This window comes from Aedes albopictus, chromosome 2 (genome assembly GCF_035046485.1).
Source record: "Aedes albopictus strain Foshan chromosome 2, AalbF5, whole genome shotgun sequence".
Classification (NCBI taxonomy): Eukaryota; Metazoa; Arthropoda; class Insecta; order Diptera; family Culicidae; genus Aedes; species Aedes albopictus.
Genome location: NC_085137.1, coordinates 402,731,036 through 402,751,155, shown reverse-complemented (window position 1 = coordinate 402,751,155; position 20,120 = coordinate 402,731,036). Strand labels below are relative to the sequence as shown.

Below are 20,120 nucleotides of genomic sequence, written 5' to 3'. Positions count from 1 at the left end.
ACAGCTCACTGACGGAGCCGATGTTTACATTTCTTCTTCTTACTTCTTTTTACAATTTTGTGCGCCGCACAATGGTTTGAAAATTTATTATTGGTCAAAACTGTTTTGCATATTGAGTTTGCTGCGACAGAGCATGGAAAATAAATGGATTCGTTGCGCTGGTTGAGGAAAACTGTTCATCATAATTTTATCTTTTTTAATTTCAACAAACGGAGCGAAATTTTAATAAGATACTGGGCCACTCCACACCACCAATGTGCGATTTTCAGCTCGGTTCGCGGTGACAGTTTGTGACAGCTCCTCCTTGACATTAAGTAGCACGCAATCGAAGCCAGCTGTCTCCTCTCTCTCAGAATAAAATATTCATATAAATATGTAAAATTTTCATTCAGCTCGTGTTGCTAATTTTTGGTTGCTCCCTTGAGGTGCACCTTCCGATGTCATGCCCTTAATTCCTTCTGTCATCTCTTTGACAACCGACCTCACGCACACCGCGTCACATTTCAAGCGTTTTGCTTTGTTTCTGTCTAACGTTTTGCTGAGCTGAGCAGTGAGCTGATGGCCGACCGACGACCGACGACGATCTGATGCAAAGAAAACTCAAAAAATAGAAAAATACGACGAAAAACGTCGCCTCTTGCGTTCCTTTTCCACACGTTTGTTGACGGTGGTGTGCGTGTCGTTAAGGTGAATCGGGACGCTGTGTTATTTTTCCTATCTTCTCTCTCTTTCTAACAATTTGCCTCGCGATTTTGAAGATGGTAATCTCGATTTCTATCGCACAGATGAGGCTGAAAAACAATCAGCATATGCACTGCAAGTGAGCATACACAATGATAGATTTTTGTTCCATTATATGAAGTAGAATCTGAGATTACCATCTTAGTAGAAACAGAGCAATGGCGGATATTTCCTCGACCGTCCCGTCCGCCCTTAACCTGTACGGATCTTTTTTCTTTTGGATGTGGTGCTGCTCTCGCTCCTCACTCTGACTGACCGATTGATTGTGCAGTGCGTGGTGGAATATTATTATCGAAAAAAAAAAGTCCTAATCCTGTTTGGGAGGAATTTTCGGGTTTCGTAATTGTGGAACGTGAATCGAGTTCGCGGGCGATATCCGTAACCGACCGCGGGAAGTCCGGAATCCAGTGGTGCGTGCCGTCGTCGCGAGTTTGCGGATTCTGTGTGCTCTTTGCCTTCATCGCACTATTTTGGTTGTGTATCGCGTAAATTGCTGCTCCGCGACGAAGGGTTTCTTCTTTCGCTTGGCCGTGTGTTCCGTCGTGGTTTATTTGTGTAACCTTTGGATCTTCTGTGGAGCCGGGATCCGCCCATTGTTCCGCCGCTGGGAGTTCCCTTCCGGAAGTGTTATTTTGGTGGTGATCAGGATTGTGTGAATTTCTATATTGGAGTGACTCTCTCGGGTGCTGGAATCGGACTCGGGAACCATCCGATGGACACAGGAGTTTGAGGAGTTTTGATTGGACAAGAACAATTTTGGACACTGGAATCGATCCGCGGATCAAAAGGACATCAAGATGTTCAATGGTAAGTAGCGGGAGGGTTCGCTCAAGGTCTCTGATTGTATATTTTTAGGGTGTGACTGATTGTGAATCGGAGCCTGCACTGCGTGTGAGGAAAAGGTTGATTTGATATTACTAAGACGGATGACCCATTTCGCTGCAGAAGATAAGTATTAGGCGCTTAGCCCTCGAAATATGTGACCTTCGAATTTTACTTTCTTATTGCGTTTTGCTAGGTTTTTGTTTTTCGTTAGTAGAAACAATTTATTATGAAAAACAAAATCAATTCGTGGCTTTTAAATCAGTATAAACTAAGCAGTGATTCCCAAACTAAAATGTCTTACTGATGAATTTAAGGAAAAGTAATAATTTTGATCAGAATTCTGCTGAGCCTTGCAAGCCTTATAAGCGCTTAAAAGTGCCTAACAAAAGACATTGAAAATTTTGTCAAAAACTCGTAGAGGATGCCAGATGAATTGCGTTGCAAACTCCGACAGAATCATCCGAAAAAATACGGAGAATTCTGACATCATGTGGAATATTGTTGGGGATTCGGAGAAAATCATTTCGACGGTACCGACAGAATCCTTTTTGAATTTCGAGAGGATCTACCGAAGATTGCAACTAGATTTATATTAGGGATTTCGAATCCAGGATCTCGTTTTCTCTGATCCTTTATGAGATCTCTGGCAACATTTTGTTGTAAACTGTCGATGGTGTTGACTTCCAAAAACAAAATACGAATGAATCCTTACAAAGGATTCCGACGATATATTGTTGAGGATTTCGATAGAATCCTCAAGGATTCCGAGGAATCCTTAAAAAAAACATTTTGTCTAGGATTTTGACTTCTCCTTTAGCATTCCCCCTGTAGATTCTTCCGGAATTCTACCAGCATTTTTCCAAGACTCGAACAATTATTTTCGGGATTCTTCCTTATGCATCTTTCGGGATTCTTGTATTCCTACCGATTTGTTCTGGAGTTCTTCACGGGGATGTTACATCTATCCAGAAATTCTTTCAGAGATTTTCCCGGTATTGCTCCCATAGTCCCTCGTAGGAATTCTCCAGCGCTTTACCCAAAGACATGTCTTTGAAATTCTATCAGGACTTATTCCGCGTTCTTCACAAGATTTTATGTAAGGGTATATCGCAGATGTTGACACAAAAATTCTCTCGAAGATTTTCCGCGATTCCTTCCGATGTTCCTTTTGGGACTTCTCTCACAGTTGCTATTTACTACAGGAGTTTTTCCTGAGATTTTTTGTAGAGCTCTTCCATTGATTTCTTAACCCTCCCTTTGTATTAACGTCCCACTTAAGATCGTACCCCGGCTGTTGAGTCCGGCTCGTCGCATAACACCTTCCAGGGCGATGTTAAATAGTAGACAGGAAAGTCCATCACCTTGTCGTAGTCCCCGTCGAGATTCGAATGAACTGGATAGTTCACCCGAAATCCTTACGCTGTTCTGCACACCGTCCATCGTTGCTCTTATCAGTCTGGTAAGCTTCCCGGGAAAGCTGTACTCGTCCATGGTTTTCCATAGCTCTGTGCGGTCGATACTGTCGTATGCCGCTTTGAAGTCGATGAACAGGTGATGCGTTGGGACCTTGTATTCACGGCATTTCTGGAGGATTTGCCGTACGGTGAAGATCTGGTCCGTTGTCGACCGGCCGTCGATGAAACCGGCTTGGTAACTTCCCACGAACTCATTTACTTTAGGTGAAAGACGACGGAAGATGATCTGGGATAGCACTTTGTAGGCGGCATTCAAAATGGTGATCGCTCGGAAGTTCTCACACATTAACTTGTCGCCTTTGTTGTGGATGGGACAGATTATCCTTTCCTTCCACTCCTCCGGTAGCTGTTCGGTTTCCCAGATCTTGACTACTAACTGGTGCAGGGAGGTGGCCAACTTTTCCGGGCCTATCTTGATGAGTTCTGCTGCGATACCGTCTTTGCCAGCCGCTTTGTTGTTTTTGAGCTGCTGAATGGCATCCTTAACTTCCCTCAGCGTGGGAGTTGATTCGTTCCCGTCCTCTGCTGCACCAACATATTTAGTCATTTCTTCCGCTGCCTTGGTCCTCCGTGCCTACATTCTCTTCGCCATTCAGGTGCTCGTCGAAGTGCTGCTTCCACCTTTCGATCACCTCACGTTTGTCCGTCATGAGGCTCCCGTCTTTATCTCTGCAGATTTCGGCTTGCGTCACGTAGCCTTTGCGGGACGCGTTGAGGTTCTGGTAGAACTTACGTGTTTCTTGTGAGCGGCGCTTCTTCCAGGCGGTGCTTTTTCTCCCGGAAAAGGCGGGTCTGCTGCTTCGGTCTGTAATACTCCACATTCTGTCGGGTTCCATGCTGCAGCATTACCGCCCGCGCTGCATCCTTCTCTTCCAGAACCGCTCTGCACTTCTCGTCGAAACAATCGTTTCGTCGACTCCGTTCTACGTACCCGATAGTGCTCTCAGCTGCGTTGTTGATGGCTGCTTTGACTGTACTTCAGTAGTCCTCTAGAGGGGCCATATCGAGCACACCCTCGTCCGGCAACGCTGCCTCGAGATTCTGCGCGTATGCGGTGGCGACATCCGGTTGCTTCAGTCGCTCTAGATCGTACCGGGGCGGCCGCCGGTAATGTACGTTGTAAATAACGGAGAGTTTATGGCGCAGTTTAACCATCACCAGGTAGTCGATATTAGCGCCACGATAGGTCCTGACGTCGATATTGTCGGAGAAGTGCCGTCCATCAATCAGAACGTGGTCGATTTGCGATTCCGTTTGTTGTGGTGATCTCCAGGTGTAACGATACGGGAGGCTGTGCTGGAAGAAGGTGCTACGAATCGCCATGTTCTTGGAGGCGGCGAAATCGATGAGGCGTAGGCCATTTTCGTTCGTCAGCTGGTGGGCGCTGAACTTTCCAATCGTCGGTCTGAATTCCTCCTCCTGGCCTACCTGAGCGTTTAGATCCCCTATGATGATCTTGACGTCGTGGTTTGGGCAGCGGTCTTACTCGCGTTCGAGCTGCGCGTAAAATGCGTCCTTTTCATCATCAGTGCTTCCGGAGTGAGGGCTGTGCACGTTTATTATGCTAATGTTAGAGAATCGGCCCTTGATCCTCAACCTGCACATTCTTTCGTCGATCGGCCACCAACCGATCATGCGTCTCTGCATGTCGCCCATCACTATAAAAGCTGTTCCCAGCTCACGTATGTTGCCGCAACTCTGGTAGATGGTATGATTACCTCTAAACGTTCGCACCATAGATCCTGTCCAACACACCTCCTGCAGCGCTACGATTCCGAACCCGCGGTCCTTCAGTAGATCGGCGAGTATGCGGATGCTCCCGATGAAGTTGAGAGATCTGCAGTTTCACGTACCGAGCTTCCAATCGCAAGTCCCTTTTCGTCGCTGTGGTCGTCGCCATTGATTGGTATCGGTTCGCATTCTTCTCTTGTTGATTTTTTGGTGCTAGTCTTTTTTACGGCTGGCTCGCAGGGCCTGACACCAACCTACTAACCCAGGGAGCTGGGCTTACCTTCCTGGAAGCTACGGGTTCTGCATTGTCATTTCCTCCAACTACAGTGCTAAATAGCTAGGCTCAACCGCCAGTCTTTGCCGGGAGTGGTGTTTTTACTGGGCGCCCAGGAGATAATACAGTGGACTATAGCAACCTTGGATGAATGTCAAATTTCATTGGCAAACAGTGTAATGGCACTATATTAGTTGCAAAATGATGATTTTTTCAGCACGAGTCGTACATTTATCCAACGAGGCTTGCCGATATTCCACTCTTTGGTAGCCGCTGGGTCCTACCGCAGCAATGAAAATCATCGTATCATTGAATAGTTTGTTCAAATCAAAGCATTCTTACCAAGTAAATGTTCTGAAAACACGTCAGAAAAGCGCAACAAATAATGATTATCGGCTCGATCCAAGGTTCCTTGAACTGATTGATGATACCTTCACGCTAACGCCGCTCAGCACTAAAGTGCATTATTTCCAGACTACACCAAAAATGTGTAACGCTTGCACATTCACAAAATCAGCTCCTGTGTCCGCATAATCGTTAAATTCGCAAACATTTGTGTACAGCAATCTAGCTAGGTTTACTAGTGACCTTGGAAAACAAAAAAAAATACCGGCATTTCGCATCTATACGAGTGTACGAGCTGTTTTTGAGAATGTGTAACTGTTACACATTTTTGTGTAACTCTAAACTCTAAATTCAGGTATTATGCTATTGCGAGGTATGCACTTCAAACGGAATCGCTCAAGTAATTTTCGTTCAGTGCATTATTTTTCCGTGACCGGAATGGTCAAGAAATTTAACAAAGCAAGCTCCATTTGATTTGACGTTTCGTTTCAGCTCCGTACTAGGATTCGGAATAAAGCGACGCTTCCACATTTCTTAAGCGATTCCTTGCCTGAATTTTCCACACATCCAGATAGGCCAAGAAATTTCTTGCGATCTGTGTACTACCCATATGATAGGGTAGGTGTCAGACATTTGCAAGATCCCGTCGTCTTCATATCGCAAAAGTAGTTTCAGCTGCTGTTTCTACGCCTATGCTGATCTGCTGCAGTCCTAATCAGATAGTCCAAATTCAGATTCGTGCTGCTCAGAGGATGTCTACGGTAGCCACGAAAGTTATCGGAAAGTGGGTTCTGGCAAAGGTGTCGAAAAGTACTACTTTTCAGCACTCTTGAGTGTGTCGAAAAGTACTACTTTTCGGCACTTTTGTTTTAGTGAAGTAAAGTAGGGGAAAGCGTAATGCAATTACAAAAAAGTAATTTTTTAACCCAAACCGTACACTGCATCTGCAATCCGTTTCCAACGTGATGCAAAAGGAAGATTAGGAAGTTTCTCACGATTTTTTTTTCCAGGAGTTCCTATAATTTCTTTGGGAAATTATTTCGAGCTTTTTTTCTAGAGTTTCTACCTGGATTTCTGCAGGAGTTTCAGCTGGGATATTATCTAAAGGTTCTTGTAGGATTTCTTTCGAAGTGTCGTTATAGATTTCTACAAGGGCTTTTTTCAGAAAATTCCTATCGCTGTTGGTCCTAGGACGTCTCTTTTTGCGTTTTTTTTTTTGCATTTACCCAGGACTTTCTCCTATGTTTTTTTTTCGAAATGCCTTCTGGAATTTCTGCAGGAAATATCTCTTGTAGTTCTTACCTTGATTTCTTTTAAAGCTATTTTCAGTGGTTTTCCTCGTTGTTATTTCTTGCAGTGATCTACCTGAGATTATTTTTTCTACAGATTTTTTCCGGAAAATTCACAGAGCTTTTCGCAAAATCCCTACCAGACATTGCCACGACCTTTTGGGATTTCTTCAATGGTTGCTCCTGGAGTTTTTGCAGGGATTTTTTCCAAGAGTTTTACTTCGGAATGTCTCCTGGGATAACTTAAATATAAAATTATTTGTGAAAAATTCCCAGAGAAATATCATAAGGAGTCAAGGTGAAATCTGGCAGAAACCTCCGCATAGACTTTGTGGGAACCGGATACGGGGTCGAGTATAACGCAACGCGATTACTTGAAAATATAACTCATTAATTCACCAACCGAATTCACGTTTGTTCTGTTGTTATTAGTACTTTTACACTCTTTTTTCTACTCTTGAGGGGTTCCTCAAGGATGACAGGGTGGCACAGAACGGAGCTGCCACAATTTAGTGGAAAAATCTCTAGAGAAACTTCAGAAGAAATTTTCGGAAAAACTTTGATGTCTTGGAAAAAAGTCCTGGGAGTAATCCCTAGAGGAAATATTATGGAAGTTCGAGGAGGAACTGTAAAGACCTCCAAGACAAACACCGGGAGGACCTACGGGCGATATCCAAGATAAAGTGCTTTTACAACTCTGCCACGATTTTGGTATGCGTGTGCGACCTCTACTCTATTCGGCAAAGTTTTAGGCAAAACAACAATGCAAAAGTCGTCCATACATCGTTTCTTGATTGCACGCTTCAGAGCTGAGAAAATAGCAAGTGAGTGTAACTCTTTGAAAGTGAGTGTTCCCATCCCTGACCCGAGCAGGAACGAATTAGATATCATACCAAGACGAAATATCGAGTCATCGACAAAAATACCTCAACGAGTTATTAGTTTGGTATTGAGGACTGCTTGAGGTATTATTGAATTATAAAACACGTACCATTTATTGTTTTAGTATTATTTAGGACTATGGTACCTCAGTTTAATATTCTACACCTATTCTCTCCTGCTCGGGTATCTGGGAGTTCCTGGAGAAATCCCTAAAAATATCATGAGGAAAATCCGGAAGAAACTGAAGAAATTCAAGCACGAGTTTCTGCAGAAATTCAAGGAAAAGGAGCTCCTGGAATAATCCTTGGAGAAATTCTAGCAGTACTTTTGGGGCTTCCTCCCTAAAGGACTTCTTAAATATGCTACACGAACAAAAAATTCTACAGGAAACTTTAGAAAAATCCTTGGATAAATCTTTCCAAGAATCGCAAGAATAATTATTAAAAAATTTATAGAGGGAACCCTGGTGGTATTGTAGGTAAAGGAAGGTAAGGAAGAATCTGCAGCAGTAATACCTGAAGAAATCTCAGGCGGACTGAAGGATTCCATACGGAATTCTTGGAGGAATACCAAGAGGAATTCATCTTATTTGAATGCTTCCAACTGCTGGAAGTCTGTACCGGGAATTCATCATTAAAAAAATCCCAGCAGTAATATCCGAAGGAATTTCTACAGGCATTGTTTGCAAAATTCCTGGAATGGCGTCTGTTTTCAAAGGATTCCGTATATTATATTTTGAAAACAGTCGCAAATTTAGCATTTTTTTCGCTGAATCGAAATTTTAAATTGTTCGGCCTTTTCAAATATAACGGGAGATTTGTTTGTTACGTAATTTGTATATGATTCCAAAATATATCAACCGATATTAAGATTGGGACCCCTCCAGGAAATCCTTCTGAGATTCCACAGGAATTCTACCCGAGATTCCGCCAAGAAATCTTTCGCGGTTTTTCTAGAAATTTCTTGTGGGATTCACAGGCAGTTCTTGATGAGATTCTTCCGGGGGTTTATTTGTGATTCCTTCAGAAGTTCCCTCTGGAGATCTTTCAGAATTATCTCCTGAGATTCCTTAAAAGGTTCCGTTTTGGATTCTTTCAAGAGCTCTAGTCAGGAGTCCTCCAGGAAGCACTCCCGAAATTCTTCCAGAGATTTTTTGTAGAAATTCTCAAGAAACAACTTCCGAGATTACTTCAGGAGTTCCTTCTAGGATTACTTCAGCAATTTTTCCTGAGATTACTCCGGAAATTTCTTTCGTGGTTTCTCCACAAATTCCTTCTGTGATTCCTCAGGGAGCTTCATCTGAGATTGTTTCTGAATGAAATTCCTTTCTGAAATTCCTAAAAGGTTCCTCAAGGAATTCCAGAAGGCATTCCTAGAGAATATGCATGGGAATTCCAGCAATTTCATCATGGTTTCCTCCAAAATCTTCTCCGAGATCCCTCCAGGAACTCCTTCCAAACATCTTTCAGGAACTACTTCTTGGATTTTTTCGAATTGAATTCTTCAGGGAACTTCTTTTAGGATTCCTTTTGCAACTCTTTCCTAGAAGGAATAATTTCTAAAGAAATCCAGGAAAAAATATCTGAAAGAAACCGTTTTTTATTGTGGTTTATTGTTTTCAATTGTTTTATGGTGTGATGATAAATTCTCCGTTTCTACAACGGAATAATGCAAACAGCGTGGGTGGGTATTGTGATTTTTTGCTTAATTTGATGCCGTTTGAGCAAAACTTTGAGTAAATGTGTTGTTGTATTCTAAATGTCTTGCCTATACAACAACACGGTTACTCAAAGTTTTGCTCAATCAGTATCAAATCAGGCAGAAATCATAATAGGGTTTTTGACCCCATTCCCGGCACTACAGGTAAACCAAATCGTGTATTACCTAAATTCACAATGAAACGACCGCTTTCGTCCAATTCTTCCATCTGAATCATATACCTTCTGCCGATTTTGAACGAGTTTACTGCACCTAGTTCAGCGCCGATTCCCGGCACCAGTGCCGAACTTCCAGCAAAATCAAATGGGAAATCACTTCGGTACCCATCTCTGTGCTGCCGAAGCGCACTTGTCTGCGTGTAATATTTGTTTTGACCACTTGTGCGACTTCAGAGTGACCGTGTAGCTCATTGACTGTGGATCTCGTTGCGGAAATGGTGCGGGAGATGATTGCCCACGGAAGTGCGTTTGGAAAATATGCGGCAAGTGATATTTTGACTTATTTTGCTGTGAGGTGCCGGGAATTGACGCGGGTGCCCAATAGAGTGGGTCATCGTTTATATGAAAAAATGAAAAATTCAATGGTATCCCATCAGATCAAAGCTTTTTTGATCCCATTCCAGGACCCAAATAAGTGTGCAAAATTTGGACACGATCGGTTATGTCTACGTTTTGCGCATCGCGTTTGAAGTTTGTATGGGGTTTTACATGGGAAAACACCCTTTTTTGCATTTCCCTCATTACAAGCTCGAACTTTTCTAAAACTGAGTAACCGATAAAGTGAAAACATAGCCTAGGGTGCCCTGAAAAACTTTGTCGAAGACCGCGAAGTGATCGGATGCTTATCAAAAAAGTTTCAGCGTTGGCATTGCTTGGCGAAACAGCATGGTTTTGTTGCTATTGTTATTCCTTTGCATGTTAAAACATAACCACATGCATGTGGTTCGTTGGTTATAGCTGTTTTTACAAGCATCGGATCGGTTTGCGGTCTTCATCAAAGTTTTTCAAATGTCAATTTCTTGATTTTGCTTTGGCTGACCAAGCCATGTGGGAAATTACACTGTTGAAAATGCTTTGACATCCATGTGCACAACAGAACATGTGCTCGATGAACAAATTGAGATTTGAAATTATGAAAAGAAATCCACGTACTCCGGTGAGACTCGAACTCAAGCTACGGAGTCACTCGACTATCTCCGTCGCCTAGAACTGAACTCGATTCCACAATCGCATATGGTTATCTTCTTTTCACAATCCAAACCTCCTTCGGATGGGATTATATGAACATCTAACACATTGTCTGTTGTGCACATGTATGTCAAAGCGGGAGAGGAAGTTATTTTTAATTGTCGAGAGCTTCGGGCACAGCCTCCCAATCACTTATTGGTATGGTAATTAGTGTGCAGTCGGACTCTCGACGGGTCGGTCCTCGGCCGACCGAATACGGTAAGGGTGACCGTAGCACCTTACAAATGTCAATAGAAGCGCCCGTCTAGCGAATTGGGAGTCGTGAGTTCGAGTCTCACCGGAGTACGTGGATTTCTTTTCATAATTTCAAATCTCAATTTGTTCATCGAGCACATGTTCTGTTGTGCACATGGATGTCAAAGCGTTTTCAACAGTGAAAGTTTTTCAGAACATCCTAGGCTATCATTTTACAGTATCGGTTAAAAAGTTTCAGACAAACTTTTTCAACTTATGACAAAAATGCAAAAAAAATAGGTTTTTCCATACAAAATTCCATACAAATTTCAATTGCAATGCGCAAAGTGTAGACGCAACCGATCGTGCTCAAATTTTGCACAGATACTCAGGACCCGAAACGGAACCAACAAAGCTTTGATCTGAGAAAACGGTTCCGATGAACCACGCTAATGTGTATATCGTGTGGCAGGCATGAAGATACTCTATGCTCAAGGAAGTCAAGGAAAATTCCTGTACGAAAAGTTTCTGAAGCGACCGTGAATCGAACCCGTCACTTCCAGCGTGGTCATGCTAGATATCCACATGTTTACAGCTGAGGCTATATGGGACATGGGCCGCTGCCGCCCTGTCAGCAGCTAATCGTGCCAATAGCTTGGATAAACAGACGACGAAAATCTTTTCTCATCCCACGCATTTCTTCATTTGCACCTGACGACGCATCACCTACAAACCCCCCACCAACCGGACACCAAATATGTTAGTCATCGTTTTTCCCAGACCGCAATTCCCATTCCTCGAGCGGGAATCGCTATCACTCACTCCTAATCAGACGATGATATGATAGTAAAATTCTTCTCTTATCTCTCTATTTTCCTGTCGCCGTCGTCTCACTTATGGCTACGTAGTTACTGACACTGCGGCTGACTGTGAATCCATGGAACTCGCCGGGCGTACTTACATACGGAGCAGAGGTTCTCAAGTTACTTTGGCTCGATGTGAAAAGGCCGTGTCCATAAATTACGTAGACCAATTTTTGGCTCTCTCAGATCCCCCTCCCCCTTCGTATGTAGAATGTTGTTAATACATTTTTTTCTCGAAATTTGTTTGGACCGTAGACTTTGACCAGACCCGTCATCCTCTTGAGCATTTCCAACTTAACGCACGAATCGCGTAGATACGACCTTTTTGAATTCAAATGAAATTTCGCTCATATATGGCCTTCTATCTGAAAATGTGTTCATTATTTGTCATCGAAGATGATCAAAATAGGATCTACGTGGCCTAGGAATGACCCTTGCTGGAAGTGCTACGCGAATTTTTGCTGAGGTTCATGCGGTAGATTTCCTGCTGGGTTTGCTACTGCAGTTGCCTCTGAGCTTCTTCCGGGAATTTCTTAAAAATTTCCTCCAGAGCTTTCTAGCAAGGCTTTTTTTTTTATTTTCAGAGAAGGGATTTCTCCAGAAGTTTGTGCTCCGATTTTCCCCAGATTTTTGGCTGGAATTTTTTCAGGAATTTCTGGTAGTGTTTCTCCAGGAATTCTTCCGGGAATTTTTATAAGAATCCGTTGCGATATGTCCCTTAGAATTATTCAAGGAATTTCACCTGTGGTACCTCTAAACAGTACCAGAATTTTTTGCTGGTATTTCTGAGACAACTTTCCCAGATATTTCTAGAGGAACTCCGCTAGGGATGTATGCAGAAATTTTTGTAAGGATTTCCCCAATAATCGTACCTAACATTACTACGTGCATTATTCCACGAATTTATCTTGAGATTTGCTTTGGGTCTTTCTTAATTCTCGGGTTAAGTCATCATCAATTTTCTCTTACGATACGATACGATCTGTTTTCGGATGAACTCCCAATACGTTTCGGTAAAGAACGACTAGGACTATCATATAGAACAACCAATAACAACCGAAATGGATTTACGGCTATGTAATTAATAAGAGAGAAAATCGATAAATAGGAATCGATCATTGCAGATACGCCAGTATGATACTAAGCGCGAGATTTTTTTCTCAAGTTTCATTCAAAATGTTTTGATGGGATTCCTCCAGAAATTCTACTAGGGATTAAAAAAAATTTGGACACCTTTAGCTATTCCAAAAAAACGCTCAAACAATTTATGCAGAAATTTCCCAAGAGATTTCTCCTCTATAAGTTTCCCTATAGGGCTTCTTCTATGGATTCTTCCAGGGTTTCTTCATGGTATTCCTACAGGAAAATCTCTTGGTATAGTTTAAGGAATTTCTTTTGCAAATTCTTCTAAAATTCCTGCAGAGGTTATTCCAGATTTTTTTTTGCTGCGAATTCTCCTGGTAGATATTAATTTCTCAAGCCTTTTATGTTGGGATTTCTCCAGGAATTGCTCCAAATATTCCCCCAGATTTTTTTTTCAGAAATTTCATTTGAAATCTTAACAGGGATTTCTTTGGAGATTGGAGGGATTTATCCGGGAATTCCTCTAGTGATTTCTACAGATATTACTCTCGGAATTGCTGTAGGATTTCAACTATAATTCCTCGGGTAAATTTTCCAGGTATACTTCCAAGGATTCCTTCAGAAATTTCAGCTGGAATATCTCCAAGGAGTTCTCCAGTGACGCCTCTTGGGATTTTTTTAGATGTTTCTTCAAGTAAATTACACTCACCTGGAGTAGAGAGTCGCTATTATATAGCTCTGCCATGACTTTGGTATGCGCAGGCGACCCTTGCTTTATTCGGCAAACTTTGAGATAAAACTACCAGGTAGAAGCCCTCCATTCACTGTGTTTTAATAGCATGGATCTGAGATGATAAAATAGCAAGTAAGTGTTCCCATTCGTGCAGAGGACTCTGCTAATAATGCGACTTAAGAATCTAATTATGTCGGAGAAACACAAAGTCAACTGCATCATCAGAATTTCTTTATTTTTTTTCCTTCTGGGAATCAATTCTAGAATTCGTCTGAGAAAATCTTAAGGATGTTTTCTAGCTCCTATCACGGAGAAATCGTAGTAGTAATTGTAAACCATGTTCAGTTGGCTCAACCGGAATTCAATGTTAAATAGGGTTCAAACATAATCTCAGTTTGATTTGACTATGCACGATAGTTAAAATAAATAAATTTAATAGTTGTTTGCTATGGAGTATTTTATTTTCCTAAAATTCGTTAGAATCATCAACTATGGCAATATATTTATTTTTCTCTAGAGATTTCGACCGTTCCGATTGCTTTTGGGCAGAAACTCATACCAATACCAACCATGCCAACTCATATAAACAATACGATACGGTATCAGTACGAGAAAACTGAAGTTGTAAATTACCAAACCTAAGGTCAATATCCCGAAGATCTATTTTAGTGAAATTTGGCAAAGTAGAATTTCGGCTTTACCACTTAAAAAAAACATAAGCCTATTCGTAAGTAATACATCCAAGAAATTAAAAGCAAAGTACACACACACAGCTTGTTTCATGCACAGAAACAGAAGCAAAATTGATTGAATAAATGGCGAGATAAGATATCGACTGTATTCAACTTGGATGATGGATAGATAAGGAAATATTTTACCTTCCGTGCCATTCGAACTAGGTCAATGCTAATAGCGTTACACGTACATATGTATTTTCGATGTTTACTTTTCACTCAGTAACCGAGTAGAAATCTGTTAGGGTGTTGTAACAATTTTCGATATTTTCAGCATGAGCACCAACCTTACCAACCGCACGACAGAGCAGGTTCCGATTCCAACCACCGACACAAACCGTCGCTTCAACATCATTCCGCGTTTTGTATTATAGGGTAGCGCACCCAGAAATCGCCCAGTTTATGTGTGAATTTGTCTTCCACAGCATAAAAATCATGCTTCTAGAGCAAGTATATCTCATATTTTTCCGATAATATGTAAAAACGCATGTATTTTTTATATTACGGAACAAAAAATACAAATAATATTGTGTAATCTTAATTAAATGGTTTAATTAAAAACGATCTCAAGGTCCCTAATTTCGACCCCCGTGATCCTATTTTCGCCCACCATTGGAACCAGTTTTCGCCCACTTTGATTTTTTTTTTGTTTGAGCATACTTTATAAGTTTTGTTGCTTAAGATAATGGCATTTCTATGTAGGAAAACTAAAATAATAATGTATGACGTCAAAATTATTGATCTATGTTGCCTGATGAAAAATACACCATAAATAGTCGGCAAGGTATCCACATGACAAAATTGCTCATATTTTCGTCAATTTTCCATTTTTTTTTAATCAAATTCACCTTATTTGCTACAGAAATTTTTCTTCCATTGAACAGTTACCAAAATGAACCGGTGAAGCAATCTTTTTTTTTTTAAATAGGGTACAATCGATGGAGATCAGAAATAGTGAGCTGAATTTTGTGTTATTGTATGCTCCATGTCTTGCCTGTTACACCACACAGTGGACTGGGTTCATATTAATTTGGCCGAATGCTATTTAGCCGAAAGTCATTTGATCGAAAGAGTCATTTGGCGTATTGCCATTTGCCCGAATACCGTTTGGCCGAATTCCGTTGGGCTGAAAAGAAAATTGTGAGCTTGAGTGATAATGTCACTGTTTTCACTATCAGTAAAATTCGAAAGAACAGAAAAGACGGAAAAAACTCTTTCGAAATTATTTACCATTTCAACGCCTACTAATCCCTTAAACGGTAAAACTAAAAAGAATAGCGTATGATTTGAAGAAGGAAATATTTCTGATTATCATATTGGACACATTCCAAGCGTTACATTTTGCGCGAGAATCAAATTTTTGCTTAAAAAATTGTTATGATGTTAACAACATGCTAACCAGCGCATCAAGCGATCAGATTTGACTAGAAGATTTAATTTATGCTTTGGGAATTGTATCATTTAACTTCGGAAGGAAACAAGAAATACGGCGTAGCGGAACACCATCGCACAATAAAAAAATACAAATTTTGGCTGAACGCCAATAAATTTTCTACTTTCTCGAATCAGTTTTTTTTAAGTTTCGAATACTACTAGAAGAATAGAAGTAATTATGTTCATTTTGGTGCAAAAAGAAACAAAATCGACAGTAGGAGCCCGGAAATATCGTTTGATGAAGTTGAAAAACTGCGGTGTTTAAGTGCGTGGGATGTGTCATTATTGCTAACTAGACCAGAATGTTATCCAAAGTTTTTCTGCGCCTCTAAAATCTGTTGATCATAACTCGTTCAAACGCCATTCGGCTAAACGACCCTTTTCGCCAGATGCTTTTCCGCAAAATGGCTTTCGGTCAAACTCCTTGTCCTGTGTCGAGAAGCATTGTTATACATATGCAACACCAACATATAGGTATTAAACTTCAGAATAACAACCTATTGTGACTCGGAACCAACATAAATAATCTATACGGACGTTTTCTACCTACAGATGTTGCTTAGGTTGCAATCAAAAAAGCTGTTATAGCCCTCAGGAGAACTTAATTCTTCATTGCATTAATTTTATAACAGAATGAATCTACAGAATAAACTTCAAGATGTTTGATATCAATATTTCTGATGATTTACAAAGTCTGTTTCTTAGCTTGTATAATGCTCTTCCACATTTATAAACTAAGAGCTTTTCTCTGAAAATAATCATTTTGCATTTCTTAATTGAGTGGCAGATACAAAGATATTCTTTGCTAAAGGATGTCAAAGAATTTCCGAAAAGTTCTTGTATCGACCAGGAATTGAACCCGTCACCCTCATTATGGTCTTGTTGAATACCAATGCTTTTATTTAACGCTTTGACTGTATAGACTCTGTCTGCCTTATACGGCAGAGTGTATAATGAGGAACCCGTCATCCTGCTTCTAAATTTTGTAAATCAATCCAAAAGATTTGAATACACGTTTTCTTGAATCTGACAGAGTTTTAACTTCCTTCAATTTCATTATTCTTTGAAACAAAAACATCGTGGCTTTATCATTAAGAAAAAAAAGACACTACACCGTCTTCAACCAGAGGTTGTACAGACTGAACAAGCACTAACATATGACAACGGACAACACACATAACACCGGGCCACTGTGGAGAATTTTCCGTTACACGAAAAGTTTTCCCCGACTGGAGCGGGAATCGAACCCACACTCCGAGGCTTACGAAACGTCTAGATGACTGACGCCTCTAGCCGCACGGCCACGAAGCCCACCAGAAGAAGGTAAAAATCACATGCGCCTTGGCCTAAGTTTGTATTGCTTAACAATATAACCCCTCCCCTCAAAGATTTTTGTTCCAGTCCACCCTCTTATCAAATTAGCTACGAGATATAAACGATTTTGAACTAGAAATAAAGCTATTTTAGGCATTCTCACTGCTTTTATAAAAATAACAGCTTTTCGATAATGTTCGCCAAAGAGGGACGAAAACTGGCTCAGCGGGTATGAGAAGTACAGTATATGAAGATTCGTCCAGGGCGAATTATGGATCAGCGACTTAATTCGAGTACCAGTTTTCGCCTTCTGATGTAATTGGAATTTTGCGAAGTAAATCACAATATTTCCACTTAAAAAAGCTTTTAAAACGTAATTTATTTGATATTCAACGTTATAAGCGAAAATATATCGAGAAACACTTTTAATATATACATTTATGCCTATTTTCATTTATGGCCTTTCTAGTGATTCAGCATATGCTGAGGGCTTGGTTATGCATGGTTCGTTTAAACATACGATTTATGAATCAATTTCAGAATATAATGCTACAATTATAGGTTTTTGATTAGTAATAATGTAAAACTATTGATTGTCATTAAAATTGATCTTTCAAAAACAGATTTAATGTGTTTAAAATAAAAAAGATCCAGAGGGTGGGCGAAAACTGGGGTGTGGGCGATTTCTGGGTGCGCTACCCTACGAACAGCGCCCTTCCACCAACAGCGGTGGGAACCGGAAACTAAACGATTGTTGTCTCTACTAAAAATTCCCATGTAAACGCATCGACTCTAATTCTATGATTTTTTTTTCTTTCTTTTTTTCCATCTTCCCAATGCAGCGGGCGACTCGTTCGGGTATCTGTTCGAGAAAAATGACCCGATACATTCGCTCAACAACTTTGCGACCTCGTCGCAGACAATTGACAGGTGAGTGTTGTGTGTGTGTGTCCCGTCCTTTAAATGGTTGTAACTGCTGAAATTTATCGCAAAATAATAAAAAAAAGATCTAGGTAGAAGCTAGAACGCAGAAGCCAGAAGTTAGAAGCTAGAAACTAGAAATGTAAACATGATGTAAGCTACAAGCTAGAAATCGGAGTTTGAAGCTAGACGCTGGAAACTAGGAAATGGAAGTTAGATAATAGAAGATTGAAGAGGAAAAGTAAGTGCTAGACGCTAGAAGATTTATGCTAAATTAGAAGCTAAAAACTAAAAATTAGATGCTAAAAATCAGATACTGTAAGCTAGAAATCGGAAACAAAAACTAGATAGAAATTAAAAGAAAGAAGTTAAAAGTTAGAACCTAAAAACTAAGAACTATAAACTGAAGCTAGTTCAAATCTAGAAGCAAAAATCTAAGTATAAGCTAGAAATGAAACTAGAAGCAATAAATTGGAAGCCAAAAAATTGAAACTAGAAGCTTGAGGATAAAAGCTGAAAATTGGAATCTAGAATATAAAAATTAGGAAGTTGAAGCTGGAAGCTAGAAACTAGAAGATAGACGTTAGAAGCTAGACACTGGTCTTAACGATCAGTTGACACAGTGGCGATTCCCTAACCTCAAATCTACCTGTTCAACGAATGTAAATTCTTGAAATTTCTCAAAAACTGGCTTGTAGTTTGTAGAAAATGGCGAGAATAGCCGTTTCCGTCCATTTCAATTTCATTCTGATCCCGAATCCTCCGCAATTGCAAGTTGTAGGGTCGTTGAACAGGTAAAAAGTGAGATTACGAAACGCTACTGAGTTGACACCATGTTACGAAAACAAGAACACTACAAATTCACGATAAAATAACAATTCATAACATGCGACATAAAACGTGTACTGTTGGCCTGATGGATAGCAGATTGGGCGGATAACAATTTGACGAGATTAGAACAGCAGTACGATCTCGGTAGTTTCGGTAATCAATTTTACTGAGGTTCAGTGAAACAACTGTCAAAATCGTATGGAAAATAAACGTCTCCTTGTTCACCATCTTTGCTGCTGCGTTCACAGCTAGTATTTTGTCTAGGATCTCTAACCCTGATGAGTCACCCGATTCGAATTTCACATCAGACAACTACATTTTGGTGTCCGTGTTAGAGAATGATTTGCCTGTCTTGTAGTTAATTGTGGCTCGATATGAATCTCAAACCCAGACTCTGTCTTACGTCGGAGCGCTACAAATGTGCATATACGTTCAGGGACATAATTACAAGTAAAAATATAACATGTAACACAATCACTTTTTAAGTGTAATAACTCGCAAGCTTGTCTGTGTGAATCGTTCACACAGACAAGCTTGAATGTTGAAACCAAAAATTAGAAGATAAAATCTTGAAGCAGGATGCTAGAAACTGTATAAGGTACAAGTTAGATGCTCGAAACGAGAAGCCAGAAGAAGCTTCTAGTTTCTGAAAGAAGCAAGAAACAAGAATCTAAAAGCGAGAATCTAAATCGAGAAGCTTAAAGCGAATCTAATCTTTGAATTATGATCTTGTAGTTAGAGAAAGGTAGAATTTCGAAACAAAAAGAAAGCTAGAAACTAGAAGTTATAAGTGAGAATCTCGAAACGTGGAAATAAAAGGTAGAAGCAGGAAGCTATTAACTAATTCTTGCTAGAATTCTGAGCTGAAAGCCAGAAACTAGAGTCCTGAAGCTGTAAGTTCGAAGTTAGAAACCTGAAGCTAAAAGTTAGAAGCTAGAAACTAGATGCTGTTTATCAATTACAAGCTATGTACTTCGCTATATGATTTTGCCTAGCTCCTACTCAAAAACCTTATGACATAAAACGCGACGGACGACGCGTGCTTCAATTGCCTAGGCACGGTAAAAGCGAACCGAATGAATCCAATCAATGTTTTGCGCTATTTCCTTAACCCTAACTCATATCCTACACCACCCCTCCTCCCACTCGGTTCATCCATACTTAGAAATGGATGCCGTCTGCCAGCCAGCAACTTCCTGCTTTCGCCGACACCTCTAAATAGATCACACACATTGGGGGGGAGACAGACGAATCAGTGTGAAATTCGCCGTAGTTAAGATGAAAGTGAGAAAGAACGCGCTCCGGCGAACACTGATGCTGCAAGTCGGCAAATTCTTCCGATCGAGCTCGAGGGGAGCTGCAGACAGATAGACAGACCGACAAACCGGACCAAGTAGATCGTAGAAAATATACACCCAAAACGACAAATACGCAGATTTGGTCGATCGTGTCGTCTAGACGGTGCTAAATTTAGAAGTACTTTTCCCAAACTATACTACTGTGGG

The 20,120-nt window shown here is 40.6% G+C and overlaps 1 long non-coding RNA gene across 1 annotated transcript in view; it reads left to right on the top strand.

Moving 5' to 3' along the window:
- The first annotated feature begins 939 nt into the window (after window positions 1–939).
- The window catches only part of LOC115270957 (uncharacterized), a 120,119-nt gene continuing 100,938 nt past the window's right edge, over window positions 940–20,120 (top strand). Inside the window, exons 1-2 of the long non-coding RNA XR_003899667.2 lie at window positions 940–1,548; window positions 17,706–17,793. This is a non-coding gene — a long non-coding RNA (uncharacterized LOC115270957). The remainder of the gene's footprint in view (window positions 1,549–17,705; window positions 17,794–20,120) is intronic.